We start from the raw sequence: 17,972 nt of genomic DNA, 5'->3' as shown, positions 1-17,972 counted from the left end.
AATCAATCAATCAATCGTATTTATTGAGCGCTTACTATGTGCAGAGCACTGGACTAAGCGCTTGGGAAGTACAAATTGGCAACACATAGAGACGGTCCCTACCCAACAGTGGGCTCACAGTCTAAAAGGGGGAGATAGAGAACAGAACCAAACAGACCAACAAAATAAAATAAATAGGATAGAAATGTACAAGTAAAATAAATAAATAGAGTAATAAATATGTACAACCATATATCCATATATACAGGTAGCTGTGGGGAAGGGAAGGAGGTAAGATGGGGGGATGGAGAGGGGGAGAGGAAGGAAGGGGCTCAGTCTGGGAAGGCCTCCTGGAGGAGGTGAGCTCTCAGCACTTAGTGCTCTGCTCTGCACACAGTAAGCGCTCAATAAATACGATTGATGTTGATGATGATCGTATTTATGGAGCGTGTACCGTACTAAGCGCTTGGGAAGTCCAAGTTGGCACCATCTAGAGACGGTCCCTACCCAACAGTGAGCTCACAGTCTAGAAGGGGGAGGCGGAGAACCAAACATGTTAACAAAATAGATATGTACAAGTGAAATAAATCGAGTAATAAACGCGTACAAACAGAGAGACATCTATCCAGGTGCTGTGGGGAAGGGTGGTTTTGTTCTCTGTCTCCCCCTTTTAGATGTGAGCCCACTGTTGGGTAGGGGCTGTCTCTAGACGTTGCCAATCTGCACTTCCCAAGCGCTTAGTCCAGTGCTCTGCACACAGTAAGCGCTCAATAAATACGATTGATGTTGATGATGATCGTATTTATGGAGCGTGTACCGTACTAAGCGCTTGGGAAGTCCAAGTTGGCACCATCTAGAGACGGTCCCTACCCAACAGTGGGCTCACAGTCTAGAAGGGGGAGACGGAGAACCAAACATGTTAACAAAATAGATATGTACAAGTGAAATAAATCGAGTAATAAACGCGTACAAACATAGAGACATCTATCCAGGTGCTGTGGGGAAGGGCGGTTTTGTTCTCTGTCTCCCCCTTTTAGACTGTGAGCCCACTGTTGGGTAGGGACTGTCTCTAGATGTTGCCAATGTGTACTTCCCAAGCGCTTAGTCCAGTGCTCTGCACACAGTAAGCGCTCAATAAATACGATTGATGTTGATGATGATGATTGTATTTATGGAGCATGTACCGTACTAAGCGCTTGGGAAGTCCAAGTTGGCACCATAGAGAGACGGTCCCTACCCACCAGTGGGCTCACAGTCTAGAAGGGGGAGGCAGAGAACCAAAGATGTTAACAAAATAGATATGTACAAGTGAAATAAATTGAGTAATAAATGCGTACAAACAGAGAGACATCTATCCAGGTGCTGGGGGGAAGGGAAGGAGGTAAGGCGGGGGGGATGGAGAGGGGTGGGGGTCCCTTCCCCGCGCGGAGGCGGAGTGTGGACTGGCCACCCCCTTCACCGGCCGGGAGGAGGAAGAGGACCGGGCACGTCTCCGGGCCTTTCCCAGCGCTACCCCCGGGCGCCTTGGGGGTCCCGAGCGTTTATCGCAGGGTGGCTGCGGGCCCGGGGCCCCCAACACCGCGCGCCCCGACAACGGAGGCTCTCGGCCGTGGCGGCCGGCCGGTCCTTCCGGGCTGGCCGCTGCCCAGCTCCGGGTGCCCGGGCCCCTCGGGTGACCTTGGGCGAGCGGTGGGGGCAACGACTCCGCGGGCGGGTGGGCTTTATTTACTCGGTGTTGCTATGGCGGCGCACCCGGGGAGCGGGGGGGGCTTCTGCTCCGAAGCCGCAGCGTGGGAGGGACCGCTTGCGGGTGTGTGGCTGTGCGTCGTGTGTCCCCGGGGGTGGGTGGGTGGGTGCGCGCGTCTGTGAGCCTCTCTGTGCCAGTGGGTGAGTGTGGGGGCTGTCGGTGGGGGCGAGGGTGTGAGTGGGCGTCTGTGGGTGGGCGTGAGGGACAGGGCGAGTGGGTGAGCGTGGGGACTGTTTGTGGGAAAGTGTGTGTGTCAGTGTCTCTGTGGGGGTGTGTGTGTGTGTGTCTCTGTGGGTGGGCGTGAGGGAGAGAGCGAGTGGGTAAGTGTGGGGACTGTTTGTGGGAGCGAGGGTGTGTGTCTGTGTGTGTCTCTGGGTGGGCGTGAGGGAGAGAGCGAGTGGGTGAGTGTGGGGACTGTTTCTGGGAGTGTGAGTGTGTGTCTCTGTGTGTGTCTCTGGGTGGGTGTGAGGGAGAGAGCGAGTGGGTGATTGTGGGGACTGTTTGTGGGAGTGTGTGTCTGTGTGTGTGTCGCTGGGTGGGCGTGAGGGAGAGAGCGAGTGGGTGAGCGTGGGGACTGTTTGTGGGAGCGAGGGTGGGTGTCTGTGTGTCTCTGTGGGCGGGCGTGAGGGAGAGAGCGAGTGGGTGAGTGTGGGGACTGTTTGTGGGAGTGTGAGTGTGTGTCTGTGTGTGTCTCTGGGTGGGCATGAGGGAGAGAGCGAGTGGGTGAGTGTGGGGACTGTTTGTGGGGTGTGTGAGTGTGTGTGTGTCGCTGGGTGGGCGTGAGGGAGAGAGCGAGAGGGTGAGTGTGGGGACTGTTTGTGGGAGCGAGGGTGGGCGTCTGTGTGTCTCTGTGGGTGGGCGTGAGGGAGAGAGCGAGTGGGTGATTGTGGGGACTGTTTGTGGGAGTGTGTGTCGCTGGGTGGGCGTGAGGGAGAGAGCGAGTGGGTGAGCGTGGGGACTGTTTGTGGGAGCGAGGGTGGGTGTCTGTCTCCGTGAGTGGGCGTGAGGGAGAGAGTGGGTGGGTGAGTGTGGGGACTGTCTGTGGGAGTGTGAGTGTGTGTCTGTGGGTGTTGCTGGGTGGGCGTGAGGGAGAGAGCGCGTGGGTGAGTGTGGGGACTGTTTGTGGGAGCGAGGGTGTGCGCCTGTGTGTCTCTGTGGGTGGGCATGAGGGAGAGAGCGAGTGGGTGATTGTGGGGACTGTTTGTGGGAGTGTGAGTGTGTGTGTGTGTCGCTGGGTGGGTGTGAGGGAGAGAGCGAGTGGGTGAGTGTGGGGACTGTTTGTGGGAGCGAGGGTGTGAGTCTGTGTGTCTCTATGGGTGTCTGTGTGTCTCTGTGGGTGGGTGTGAGAGGGAGAGCGAGTGGGTGGGTGAGTGTGGTGACTGTGGGAGTGAGGGTGTGTATCTGTGTGTCTCTGTGGGTAGGCGTGAGGGAGAGAGCGAGTGGGTGAGTGTGGGGACTGTTTGTGGGAGTGTGAGTGTGTGTCTGTGTGCGTGTCTCTGTGGGTGGGCGTGAGGGAGAGGGCGAGTGGGTGAGTGTGGGGACAGTTTGTGGGAGTGAGGGTGTGTGTCTCTGTGTCTCTGTGGGTGGGCGTGAGGGAGAGGGCGGGTACTGTTTGTGGGAGTGTGAGTGTGTGTCTGTGTGGGTGTCTCTGTGGGTGGGCGTGAGGGACAGGGCGAGTGGGTGAGTGTGGGGACTGTTTGTGGGAGTGTGAGTGTGTGTCTGTGTGTGTGTCTCTGTGGGGGGGTGTCTGAGTGGGTGTCTCTGGGGGTGGGCGTGAGGGACAGGGCGAGTGGGTGAGTGAGTGTGGGGCGGTGTGGGCACGTGGGCTGCGGGCTTGTCCTTCCCAAGCGGTTAGCGCAGTGCTGCGCGCACAGTGAGCGCTCAGCAGAGCCGACAGAAGGCCTCGTCCTTCCCAAGCGGTTAGCACAGTGCTGTGCGCACAGGGAGCGCTCAGCAGAGCTGACAGAAGGACTTGCCCTTCCCAAGCGGTTAGCGCAGTGTTGCGCACACAGCGAGCGCTCAGCAGAGCCGATGGAAGGCCTTGTCCTTCCCAGGCGGTTAGCGCAGTGCTGTGCGCACAGTGAGCGCTCAGCAGAGCCGATGGAAGGCCTTGTCCTTCCCAGGCGGTTAGCGCAGTGCTGTGCACACAGTGAGCGCTCAGCAGAGCCGACGGGGAGACTCATCCTTCCTAAGTGGTTAGTGCATCGCTGTGCACACAGTGAGCGCTCAGCAGAGCCGACGGAAGGACTCGTCCTTCCTAAGCGGTTAGCGCAGTGCTGTGCACACAGTGAGCGCTCAGCAGAGCCGATGGGAAGACTCGTCCTTCCTAAGCGGTTAGCGCAGTGCTGTGCACACAGTGAGCGCTCAGCAGAGCTAATAGGGAGACTTGTCCTTCCTAAGCAGTAGTGCAGTGCTGTGCACAGGCGGTTAGCGCAGTGCTGTGCACACAGTGAGCGCTCAGCGGAGCCGATGGAAGGCCTCGTCCTTCCTTAGCGGTTAGCACAGTGCTGTGCACAGCTGATGGAAGGGCTTCTCCTTCCTAAGCGGTTAGGGCGGTGCTGTGCACACGCGGTTAGCGCAGCGCTGTGCACACAGTGAGCACTCAGCAGAGCCGATGGGGAGACTCGTCCTTCCTAAGCGGTTAGCGCAGTGCTGTGCACATGCGGTTAGCGCAGTGCTGTGCACACAGTGAGCGCTCAGTGGAGGTGACGGAAGGACTCGTCCTTCCTAAGCGGTTAGCGCAGTGCTGCGCACATAGGGAGCGCTTAGCAGAGGCGACGGAAAGACTCATCCTTCCTAAGCGGTTAGCGCAGTGCTGCGCACTCAGTGAGTGCTCAGCAGAGCTGACGGTCCTTCCTAAGCGGTTAGCGCAGTGCTGTGCACACAGTGAGCGCTCAGCGGAGCCGATGGAAGGCCTCGTCCTTCCTAAGCGGCTAGGGCAGTGCTGTGCACACAGTGAGCACTCAGTGGAGCTGACGGAAGGACTCGTCCTTCCTAAGCGGTTAGGGCAGTGCTGTGCACACAGGGAGCGCTCAGCAGAGCCGACGGAAGGCCTCGTCTTTCCTAAGCGATTAGTGCAGTGCTGTGCACACAGTGAGTGCTCAGTGGAGCTGACGGAAGGCCTCGTCCTTCCTAAGCGGTTAGCGCAGTGCTGTGCACACAGGGAGCGCTCAGCAGAACTGATGGAAAGCCTCGTCCTTCCTTAGCGGTTAGCGCAGTGCTGTGCACGGCTGATGGAAGGGCTTCTCCTTCCTAAGCGGTTAGGGCGGTGCTCTGGGCGCTCACTAAATCGACTGACTGACTGACTGAGCGCCAGGCCGGGGGTGACTGTGTGGGCGCCACGTGGGCCCCGGGTGTGTGTGTGTGTGTGTGTGTGTGTGTTCCTGCCTGCTCCCCACCCCCCCAGCCCACCATCCCCCCCAACCCGGGCTGACCTTGCGGCGGCGGTGTCGGCCCCGTCGGGTCCTTTGTCGCGCCGCGGCCGGTGGGGGGGGGGGGGGGGGGGGGGGGAGGAGGAGGAGGAGGAGGAGGAGGAAGAAGGGGAGGAAGGGGGGGGAACCGGGAGCTTGCTGGGCGTCGTCGGCGAACAATGCTGCTGCGTCACGCACATGCAGCTCCCAGCAGTGCTTTGCAGCGGAAGGGAGGGAGGGAGGGAAAAGGGCGGGAAGGAGGACGGCGGCGGCGGCGGCGGGGGGGGGGGTGTCCCGGGGTGCGGAGGCGGAGGTGTGTGTGTGTGGGGGGTCCCCCGTCGGTCCGTCGGTGTGCGGGGGGGGGGGGGGGGTGGGGGGGGCGGCGCGGAGCGGAGCGGCGGGGAGACGCGTCCGTCCGCCGGGCGGGGCCCCGGCCGTTCTGCTGCAGCGCCCCCGGGGCGGGAGACCCGGTTCGCCCCCCGCCCCCTGATTGGCCGGCTCCCGGCCACGCCCCCGCGCCCCGCCCCGATTGGCCGGCTCCCGGACACGCCCCCTCCCCCTCTGATTGGGCGGCTCCGAGCCCCGCCCCTGATTGGCCGGCTCCGAAGCCACGCCCCTTCCCCTCTGATTGGCAGGCCCGAAGCCCCGCCCCCTCCCGCTCTGATTGGCCGGCTCCGAGCCCCGCCCCTGATTGGCCGGCCCGAAGCCCCGCCCCCTCCCCGCCTTCCCTCCTTCCCTTCCCCACAGCACCTGGATAGATCATCGTCATCATCATCATCAATCGTATTTATTGAGCGCTGACTTTGTGCGGAGCACTGTGCTGAGCGCTTGGGAAGTACAAATTGGCAACATCTAGAGACAGTCCCTAACCAACAGTGGGCTCACAGTCTAAAAGGCGGAGACGGAGAACCAAACCAAACATACTAACAAAATAAAATAAATAGGATAGATATGGACAAGTAATGATCAAGGATAGATATGGACAAGTAATGATCATCATCATCAATCCTATTTATTGAGCGCTTACTGTGTGCGGGGCACTGGGCTAAGCGTACTTGGGAAGTACAAATTGGCAACATCTAGAGACAGTCCCTACCCAACAGTGGGCTCACAGTCTAAAAGATCAATCAATCATCATCAATCGTATTTATTGAGCGCTTACTATGTGCAGAGCACTGTGCTAAGCGCTTGGGAAGTACAAGTTGGCAACATCTAGAGGCAGTCCCTACCCAACAGTGGGCTCACAGTCTAAAAGATCGATCAATCAATCCATCAATCAGCATCAATCGTATTTATTGAGCGCTTACTGTGTGCAGAGCACTGGGCTAAGCGCGCTTGGGAAGTACGAATTGGCAACATGTAGAGACAGTCCCTACCCAACAGTGGGCTCACAGTCTAAAAGGGGGAGACGGAGAACAAAACCAAACATACTAACAAAATAAAATAAATAGGATAGATATGGACAAGTAATGATCATCATCATCAATCCTATTTATTGAGCACTTACTATGTGCAGAGCACTGGACTGAGCACTTGGGAAGTACAAATTGGCAACATCTAGAGACGGTCCCTACCCAACAGTGGGCTCACAGTCTAAAAGATCAATCAATCAATCAATCAATCATCATCAATCATATTTATTGAGCGCTTACTGTGTGCAGAGCACTGGACTCAGCGCGCTTGGGAAGTACAAACTGGCAACATCTAGAGACGGTCCCTACCCAACAGTGGGCTCACAGTCTAAAAGATCAATCAATCAATCAATCATCAATCGTATTTATTGAGCACTTACTATGTGCAGAGCACTGGGCTAAGTGCTTGGGAAGTCCAAGTGGGCAACATCTAGAGACGGTCCCTACCGAACAGCGGGCTCACAGTCTAAAAGATCAATCAATCATCATCAATCCTATTTATTGAGCGCTTAGTATGTGCAGAGCACTGTGCTAAGCGCTTGGGAAGTACAAATTGGCAACATCGAGAGACAGTCCCTACCCAACAGTGGGCTCACAGTCTAAAAGATCAATCAATCAATCAATCAATCATCATCAATCGTATTTATTGAGCGCTTACTGTGTGCAGAGCACTGGGCTAAGCGCGCTTGGGAAGTACAAATTGGCAACATCTAGAGACAGTCCCTACCCAACAGTGGGCTCACAGTCTAAAAAATCAATCAATCAATCATCATCAATCGTATTTATTGAGCGCTTACTGTGCGCAGAGCACTGGACTAAGCGCGCTTGGGAAGTATAAATTGGCAACATCTGGAGACAGTCCCTACCCAACAGTGGGCTTACAGTCTAAAAGGGGGAGACAGAGAACAAAACCAAACATACTAACAAAATAAAATAAATAGGATAGATATGTACAAGTAATGATCATCACCATCAATCATATTTATTGAGCACTTACCGTGTGCAGAGCACTGGACTAAGCGCTTGGGAAGTACAAATTGGCATCATAGATAATGATAATAATAATAATGATGGCGTTTGTTAAGCACTCACTATGTGCCAAGCACTGTTCTAAGCGCTGGGGAGGATACAAGGTGATCAGGTTGTCCCACGGGGGGCTCACAGCCTTAATCCCCATTTTACAGATGAGGGAATTGAGGCCCAGAGAAGTGAAGTGACTTGCCCAAGGTCACACAGCAGGCATGTGGCGGAGTTTGGGATTCGAACCCATGACCTCTGACTCCAAAGCCCGGGCTATTTCCACTGAGCCATGCTGCTTCTCTTAATAATAATGATGGCATTTGTTCAGGGCTCACTATGTGCCAAGCCCTGTTCTAAGCACTGGGGAGGATACAAGGTGATCAGGTTGTCCCACGGGGGGCTCACAGTCTACCTCCTTCCCTTCCCCACAGTACCTGTATATATGTATAGATGTTTGTACAGATTTATTACTCCATTTATTTATTTTACTTGTCCATATCTATCCTATTTATTTTATTTTGTTAGTATGCTTGGTTTTGTTCTCTGTCTCCCCCTTTTAGACTGTGAGCCCACTGTTGGGTAGGGACTGTCTCTGTAGGTTGCTAATTTGTACTTCCCAAGCGCTTAGTACAGTGCTCTGCACATAGTAAGCGCTCAATAAATACGATTGATGATGATGATGATATCTATTCTATTTTATTTTGTGAATATGTTCGGTTTTGTTCTCTGTCTCCCCCTTCTAGACTGGGAGCCCACTCGCTGGGTACGGACCATCTCTAGATGTTAGATAATAATAATAATAATAATAATAATAATAATAATAATGGCATTTATTAAGCGCTTACTATGTGCCAAGCACTGTTCTAAGCACTGGGGAGGACACAAGGTGATCAGGTTGTCCCACAGGGGGCTCACAGTCTACCTCCTTCCCTACCCCACAGCACCTGGATATATGTATATATGTTTGTACAGATTTATTACTCTATGTATTTATTTTACTTGTACGTATCTATTCTATTTATTTTATTTTGTGAATATGTTTGGTTTTGTTCTCTGTCTCCCCCTTCTAGACTGGGAGCCCGCTGTTGGGTGGGGACCGTCTCTATATGTTGCCAACTTGTACTTCCCAAGCGCTTAGTACAGTGCTGTGCACACAGCAAGCGCTCAATAAATACGATTGATTGATTGATCGTCTCTGTATGTTAGAGAAGCAGCATGGCTGCCCCCCTTCCTCTCCATCCCTCTCCATCCATCCAAACCGCTACCCTGCTCATTCAAGCTCTCATCCTATCCCGTCTGGACTACTGCACCAGCCTTCTCTCTGATCTCCCATCCTCGTGTCTCTCTCCACTTCAATCCATACTTCATGCTGCTGCCCGGATTATCTTTGTCCAGAAACGCTCTGGACATATCACTCCCCTCCTCAAAAATCTCCAGTGGCTACCAATCAATCTGCGCATCAGGCAGAAACTCCTCACCCTGGGCTTCAAGGCTGTCCATTCATCCCCTCGCCCCCTCCTACCTAACCTCCCTTCTGTCCTTGTCCAGCCCAGCCCGCACCCTCCGCTCCTCTGCCACCGCTAATCTCCTCACCGTTAGGCCTCGGTCTCGCCCATCCCGCCATCGACCCCCGGCCCCCGTCCTCCCCCGGGCCCGGAATGCCCCCAATCCCTCTGCCCCTCCGCCCAGCTCGCTCTCTTCCTCCCTTCAAGGCCCTGCTGAGAGCTCACCTCCTCCAGGAGGCCTTCCCACACTGAGCCCCTTCTTTCCTCTCCCCATCGTCCCCCTCTCCATCCCCCCGTCTTACCTCCTTCCCTTCCCCACAGCACCTGTATAGATGGATATATGGTTGTACATATTTATTACTCTATTTACTTATTTATTTATTTATTTATTTTACTTGTACATTTCTATCCTACTTATTTTATTTTGTTGGTATGTTTGGTTCTGTTCTCTGTCTCCCCCTTTTAGACTGTGAGCCCGCTGTTGGGTAGGGACTGCCTCTATGTGATGCCAATTTGTACTTCCCAAGCGCTTAGTACAGTGCTCTGCACATAGTAAGCGCTCAATAAATACAATTGATTGATTGATTGATCCCCCCCCAGCCTTACCTCCTTCCCTTCCCCACAGCACCTGTATATATGTATACATGTTTGTACATATTTATTACTCTACTTATTTATTTTACTTGTACATACCTACTCTATTTATTTTATTTTGTTAGTATGTTTGGTTTTGTTGTCTGTCTCCCCCTTCTAGACTGGGAGCCCGCTGTTGGGTAGGGACCGTCTCTAAGATGTTAGAGAAGCAGCGTGGCTGCCCCTCCCCCCCTCTCCATCCCCCCTGCCTTACCTCCTTCCTTTCCCCACAGCACCTGTATATATGTATAGATGTTTGTACAGATTTATTACTCTATTTATGTATTTATTTTACTTGTACATATCTATTCTATTTATTTTATTTTGTTAGTATGTTTGGTTCTGTTCTCTGTCTCCCCCTTTTAGACTGTGAGCCCACTGTTGGGTAGGGACTGTCTCTATATGTTGCCAACTTGGACTTCCCAAGCGCCTAGTCCAGTGCTGTGCACACAGTAAGCGCTCAATAAATACAATTGATTGATTGATTCCCTTCCCCACAGCACCTGCATATATGTCTAGATAATAATAATAATAATTATGGCATTTATTAAGCGCTTACTATGTGCAAAGCACTGTTCCAAGCGCTGGGAAGGATACAAGGTGATCAGGTTGTCCCACGGGGGGGCTCAGTCTTCATCCCCATTTTCCAGATGGGGTCACTGAGGCCCAGAGAAGTGAAGTGACTTGCCCAAAGTCACCCAGCTGACAGTTGGCGGAGCTGGGATTTGAACCCGTGACCTCTGACTCCAAAGCCCGGGCTCTTTCCACTGAGCCACGCTGCTTCTCTGTTTGTTAGATGTTTGTACGGATTTATTACTCTATTTATTTTACTTGTACCTATCTATTCTATTTATTTTATTTTGTGAATATGTTTGGTTTTGTTCTCTGTCTCCCCCTTCTAGACTGGGAGCCCGCTGTTGGGTAGGGACTGTCTCTACATGTTAGAGAAGCAGCATGGCTGCCCCTCGTCCCCCTCTCCATCCCCCCCACCTTACCTCCTTCCCCTCCCCACAGCCCCTGTATATATGTATAGATGTTTGTACATATTTATTGCTCTATTTATTTATTTTACTTCTACATATCTATTCTATTTATTTTATTTTGTGAATATGTTGGGTTTTGTTCTCTGTCTCCCCCTTCTAGACTGTGAGCCCACTGTTGGGTAGGGACCGTCTCTCTATGTTGCCAACTTGGACTTCCCAAGCGCTTAGTACAGTGCTCTGCACACAGTAAGCGCTCAATAAATACGATTGATGGATTGATAGAGCCCACTGTTGGGTCGGGACTGTCTCCAAACGTTAGAGAAGCCGCGTGACTCAGTGGAAAGAGCCCGGGCTTTGGAGTCAGAGGTCATGGGTTCAAATCCCGGCTCCGCCACTTGTCAGCTGGGTGACTTTGGGCAAGTCACTTCACTTCTCTGGGCCTCAGTTCCCTCATCTGGAAAATGGGGATGAAGACTGTGAGCCCCCCGTGGGACAACCTGATCACCTTGTAACCTCCCCACGCGCTTAGAACAGGGCTTTGCACATAGTAAGTGCTTAATAAATGCCATCATTATTTTTATTATTATTATTAAGACTGTGAGCCCCCCGTGGGACAACCTGATCGCCTTGTAACCTCCCCATGCGCTTAGAACAGTGCTTTGCACATAGTAAGTGCTTAATAAATGCCATCATTATTTTTATTATTATTATTACGACTGTGAGTCCCCCATAAGACAACCTCATCGCCTTGTAACCTCCCCACATGCTTAGAACAGGGCTTTGCACATAGTAAGTGCTTAATAAATGCCATCATTATTTTTATTATTATTATTAAGACTGTGAGCCCCCCGTGGGACAACCTGATCGCCTTGTAACCTCTCCATGCGCTTAGAACAGTGCTTTGCACGTGCTTAATAAATGCCATCATTATTATTATTATTAAGACTGTGAGCCCCCCGTGAGGTAACCTGATGGCCTTGTAACCTCCCCACACGCTTAGAACAGTGCTTTGCACATAGTAAGCACTTAATAAATGCTGCCATTATTTTTATTATTATTATTAAGACTGTGAGCCCCCCGTGGGACACCTGATCGCCTTGTAACCTCCCCCAGCGCTTAGAACAGTGCTTTGCACATAGTAAATGCTTAATAAATGCCATCATTATTTTTATTATTATTATTAAGACTGTGAGCCCCCCGTGGGACAACCTGATCGCCTTGTAACCTCCCCACGCGCTTAGAACAGTGCTTTGCACATAGTAAGTGCTTCATAAATGCCATTATTATTATTATTATTATTATTAAGACTGTGAGCCCCCCGTAGGACAACCTGATTGCCTTGTAACCTCCCCAAGCGCTTAGAACAGTGCTTAGCACATAGTAAGTGCTTCATAAATGCCATTATTATTATTATTATTATTATTAAGACTGTGAGCCCCCCGTAGGACAACCTGATTGCCTTGTAACCTCCCCCAGCGCTTAGAACAGTGCTTAGCACATAGTAAGTGCTTAATAAATGCCATCATTATTTTTATTATTATTATTAAGACTGTGAGCCCCCCGTGGGACAACCTGATCGCCTTGTAACCTCTCCATGCGCTTAGAACAGTGCTTTGCACGTGCTTAATAAATGCCATCATTATTTTTATTATTATTATTAAGACTGTGAGCCCCCCGTGGGACAACCTGATTGCCTTGTAACCTCCCCATGTGCTTAGAACAGTGCTTGGCACATAGTAAGTGCTTAATAAATGCCATCATTATTTTTATTATTATTATTAAGACTGTGAGCCCCCCGTGGGACAACCTGATTGCCTTGTAACCTCCCCAAGCGCTTAGAACAGTGCTCAGCACATAGTAAATGCTTAATAAATGCCATCATTATTTTTATTATTAAGACTGTGAGCCCCCCTTGGGATCACCTGATCACCTTGCATCCTCCCCAGCGCTTAGAACAGTGCTTTGCACATAGTAAGCGCTTAATACATTTTAGACTTTTAGACCTTTTAGACTGTGAGCCCACTGTTGGGTAGGGACTGTCTCTATATGTTGCCAATTTGTACTTCCCAAGCGCTTAGTACAGTGCTCTGCACATAGTAAGCACTCAATAAATACGATTGATGATAATAAATGCTATTATTATTATTATTATTATTATTATTATTATTACCTGGGTCCCAAGGTCCACTCAGCCAGCAGTGTGACCTTGAGGATGTCACTCGCCTTCTCTGGGCCTCAGTTTCCTCATCCGTAAAAACGGGGATTACATGCCTGCTCTCCCTCCCTCCGTCTGAGACTGGACGCCCCTGTGAGGGAAGGGGACTATGCCTACACTGTAGGCTTGTTGGGGGGCAGGAAATGTGTCATATAATGATAATAATAATAATTAATAATAATAATAGTATTTCTTAAGTGCTTACTATGTGCAAAGCCCTGTTCTAAGCGCTGGGGAGGTTACAAGGCGATCAGGTTGTCCCACGGGGGGCTCACAGTCTTCCTTCCCATCTGACAGATGCCGTAACTGAGGCCCAGAGAAGTGAAGTGACTTGCCCAAAGTCACACAGCTGACAATCGGTGGGGCCGGGATTTGAACCCATGACTCTGACTCCAAATAATAATAATAATAATAATAATAATCATGGCATTTGTTAAGCAATTACTATGTGCAAAGCACTGTACTGTGTGCTGGGGAGGCTACAAGGTGATCAGGTTGGCCCATGGGGCGCTCACAGTCTTCATCCCCATTTTACAGATGCGGTCACTGAGGCCCAGAGAAGTGAAGTGACTTGCCCAAAGTCACACAGCTGACAATAGGCGGGGCCGGGATTTGAACCCATGACTCTGACTCCAAATAATAATAATAATAATAATAATCATGGCATTTGTTAAGCAATTACTATGTGCAAAGCACTGTACTGTGTGCTGGGGAGGCTACAAGGTGATCAGGTTGGCCCATGGGGCGCTCACAGTCTTCATCCCCATTTTACAGATGCGGTCACTGAGGCCCAGAGAAGTGAAGTGACTTGCCCAAAGTCACACAGCTGACAATAGGCGGGGCCGGGATTTGAACCCATGACTCTGACTCCAAATAATAATAATAATAATAATAATGGCATTTGTTAAGCAATTACTATGTGCAAAGCACTGTACTGAGTGCTGGGGAGCCTACGAGGTGATCAGGTTGTCCCATGGGGCGCTCACAGTCTTCATCCCCATTTTACAGATGCAGTCACTGAGGCCCAGGGAAGTGAAGTGACTTGCCCAAAGTCACACAGCTGACAATCGGCGGGGCGGGGATTTGAACCCATGACTCTGACTCCAAATAATAATAATAATAATAATAATAATGGCATTTGTTAAGCAATTACTATGTGCAAAGCACTGTACTGAGTGCTGGGGAGCCTACAAGGTGATCAGGTTGTCCCATGGGGGGCCTCACAGTCTTTATCCCCATTTTACAGATGCGGTCACTGAGGCCCAGGGAAGTGAAGTGACTTGCCCAAAGTCACACAGCTGACAATCGGCAGGGCTGGTATTTGAACTCATGACTCTGACTCCAAATAATAATAATAATAATAATAATAATAATAATAATAATAATGGCATTTGTTAAGCAATTACTATGTGCAAAGCACTGTACTGTGTGCTGGGGAGGCTACAAGGTGATCAGGTTGTCCCATGGGGCGCTCACAGTCTTCATCCCCATTTTACAGATGCAGTCACTGAGGCCCAGAGAAGTGAAGTGACTTGCCCAAAGACACACAGCGGACAATTGGTGGAGCCGGAATTTGAACCCATGACCTCGGACTCCAAAGCCCGGGCTCTTTCCACTGAGCCACGCTGCTGGAGAAGCTTCACTTTTCTGGGCCTCAGTTCCCTCATCTGGAAAATGGGGATGAAGACTGTGAGCCCCCCGTGGGACAACCTCATCACCTTGTAACCTCCCCAGGGCTTAGAACAGTGCTTGGCACAGAGTAAGCGCTCCTTTCTCTCCCTCCCTAACCCTAACCCTCCCCACAGCACCTGTATATATGTATATATGTTTGTACGGATTTATTACCCTATTTATTTATTTATTTTACTTGTGCATATTTATTCTATTTTGTTAATATGTTTTGTTTTGTTGTCAGTCTCCCTCCTTTTAGACTGTGAGCCCACTGTTGGGTAGGGACCGTCTCTAGATGTTGCCAACTTGGACTTCCCAAGCGCTTAGTACAGTGCTCTGCATACAGTAAGTGCTCAATAAATACAATTGAATGAATTTATTTTACTTGTACATATTTATTCTATTTATTTTATTTTGTTACTATGTTTAGTTTTGTTGTCTGTCTTCCCCTTCTAGACTGTGAGCCCGCGGTTGGGTAGGGACCGTCTCTAGATGTTGCCAACTTGGACTTCCCAAGCGCTTAGTAAGGTGCTCTGCACACAGTAAGCACTCAATAAATACGATTGAATGAATGAATAAAGGAATTTATTTTACTTGTACATATTTATTCTATTTATTTTATTTTGTTAGTATGTTTAGTTTTGTTGTCTGTCTTCCCCTTCTAGCCTGTGAGCCCGCTGTTGGGTAGGGCCCGTCTCTAGATGTTGCCAACTTGTACTTCCCAAGCGCTTAGTCCAGTGCTCTGCACACAGTAAGCGCTCAATAAATACCACTGAATGAATGAATGAATTCTGTGCCTCGGTCACCTCGTCTGTTAAATGGGGATGAAGACTGTGAGCCCCCCTTGTATCCTCCCCAGCGCTTAGAACGGTGCTTTGCACGTAGTAAGTGCTTAACAAATGCCACCATTATTATTATTACTAGTACTAAGTCACACTGTACACGCCCAAGTTCCTGTACTTATTTTATTTTGTTAATCATCAATCGTATTTATTTAATTTAATTTAATTTATATTAAATTATTATTAAATAATAAATTTAATTTATTTAATGTGTCTTTTGTTGTCTGTCTCCCCCTTCCAGACTGTGAGCCCGCTGTTGGGTAGGGACTGTCTCTAGATGTTGCCGACTTGGACTTCCCAAGCGCTTAGTCCAGTGCTCTGCACACAGTAAGCGCCCAATAAATACGACTGAATGAATGAATGAATTCTCTGTGCCTCGGCTACCTCATCTGTAAAATGGGGATGAAGACTGTGAGTCCCCCTTGGACAACCTGATCACCTTGCATCCTCCCCAGCGCTTAGAACAGTGCTTTGCACGCAGTAAGTGCTTAACAAATGCCATCGTATTATTAGTAGTACAAACTCATTATTATAATTAGTAGTACTAACTCACATTGCTCACGCCCAAGTTTCTGTAATTATTTTATTTTGTTAATGTGTTTTGTGTCGTCTGCCTCCCCCTTCTAGACTGTGAGCCCACTGTTGGGTAGCGGCCGTCCCTAGATGTTGCCAACTTGGACTTCCCGAGCGCTCAGTCCAGTGCTCTGCACACAGTAAGCGCTCAATAAATACGATTGAATGAATGAATGAATTCTCTGTGCCTCGGTCACCTCGTCTGTTAAATGGGGATGAAGACTGTGAGCCCCCCTTGTATCCTCCCCAGCGCTTAGAACAGTGCCTTGCACGTAGTAAGCGCTTAACAAATGCCACCATTATTATAATTATTAGTACTAACTGACATTGCACACGCCCAAGTTCCTGTATTTATTTTAGTTTGTTAATATGTTTTTTGTTGTCTGTCTCCCCCTTCTAGACCGTGAGCCCGCTGTTGGGTAGGAACCGTCTCTATGTGTTGCCAACTTGGACTTCCCAAGCGCTTAGTACAGTGCTCTGCACACAGAAAGCGCTCAATAAAGACGACTGAATGAATGAATAGTACAGTGCTCTGCACACAGTAAGCCTCAATAAAGACGACCGAATTTTGTTTCGTGGCTTAGTGCAAAGAGCCCGGGCTTTGGAGTCAGAGGTCATGGGTTCAAATCCCGGCTCCGCCAATTGTCAGCTGTGTGACTTGGGGCGAGTCACTTCACTTCTCTGGGCCTCAGTTCCCTCATCTGGAAAATGGGGATGAAGACTGTGAGCCCCCCATGGGACAACCTGATCACCTTGTGACCTCCCCAGCGCCTAGAACAGGGCTTTGCACATAGTAAGCGCTTAATAAACTGTTCCCCCTTCTAGACTGTGAGCCTGCTGTTGGGTAGGGACCGTCTCTCTATGTTGCCAACTTGGACTTCCCAAGCGCTTAGTACAGTGCTCTGCACACAGAAAGCGCTCAATAAAGACGACGGAATGAATGAATGGTACAGTGTTCTGCACACAGAAAGCGCTCAATAAAGATGACTGACTGAATGAATAATAATAATAATAATGATGGCATTTATAAAGCGCTTACTATGTGCAGAGCATAAGTGCTGGGGGGATACACGGTGATCATGTTGTCCCACGGGGGGCTCACAGTCTTAATCCCCATTTTACAGATGAGGTAACTAAGGCTCAGAGAAGTGAAGTGACTTGCCCAAGGTCACACAGCAGACATGTGGCGGAGTTGGAATTCAAACCCACGACCTCTGACTCCAAAGCCCGGGCTCGTTCCACTGAGCCACGCTGCTTCTCTAACACTGTTCTAAGCGCTGGGGAGGTTACAAGGTGACCAGGATGTCCCATGGGGCGCTCACAGTCTTAATCCCCATTTTACAGATGAGGTCACTGAGGCCCAGAGAAGTAAAGTGACTTGCCCAAAGTCACACAGCTGACAATTGGCGGAGCCGGGATTTGAACTCATGACCTCTGACTCCAAAGCCTGGGCTCTTTCCACTGAGCCACACTGCTTCTGCTCTGCACACAGAAAGTGCTCAATAAAGACAACTGAATGAATGAATGAATGGTACAGTGCTCTGCACACAGAAAGCGCTCAATAAAGACGACTGAATGAATGAATGAATGGTACAGTGCTCTGCACACAGAAAGCGCTCAATAAAGACGACTGAATGAATGAATGAATGGTACAGTGCTCTGCACACAGAAAGCGCTCAATAAAGACGACTGAATGAATGAATGGTCCAGGACTCTGCACACAGAAAGCATTCAATAATGACGACTGAATACATGAATGAATGGTGCAGTGCTCTGCACACAGAAAGCGCTCAATAAAGACGACTGGATGAATGAATGGTACAGTGTTCTGCACAGTAAACGCTCAATAAAGACGACTGAATGAATGAATGAATGGTACAGTGCTCTGCACACAGTAAGCGCTTAATAAAGATGACTGAATGAATGAATGGTACAGTGCTCTGCACACAGTAAGCGCTCAATAAAGATGACAATAGATGAAT

At 50.0% G+C, this 17,972-nt stretch overlaps 1 protein-coding gene across 1 annotated transcript in view; it reads right to left on the bottom strand.

The window, feature by feature from the left end:
- Window positions 1-17,972, bottom strand: part of KDM2A (lysine demethylase 2A) — a 153,955-nt gene that overhangs the window by 20,490 nt on the left and 115,493 nt on the right.

This window comes from Tachyglossus aculeatus, chromosome 22 (assembly GCF_015852505.1).
Source record: "Tachyglossus aculeatus isolate mTacAcu1 chromosome 22, mTacAcu1.pri, whole genome shotgun sequence".
Taxonomy (NCBI): Eukaryota; Metazoa; Chordata; class Mammalia; order Monotremata; family Tachyglossidae; genus Tachyglossus; species Tachyglossus aculeatus.
Note: the sequence above shows the minus strand (reverse complement) of the source record. Positions and strands in the feature narration are given on the sequence as shown.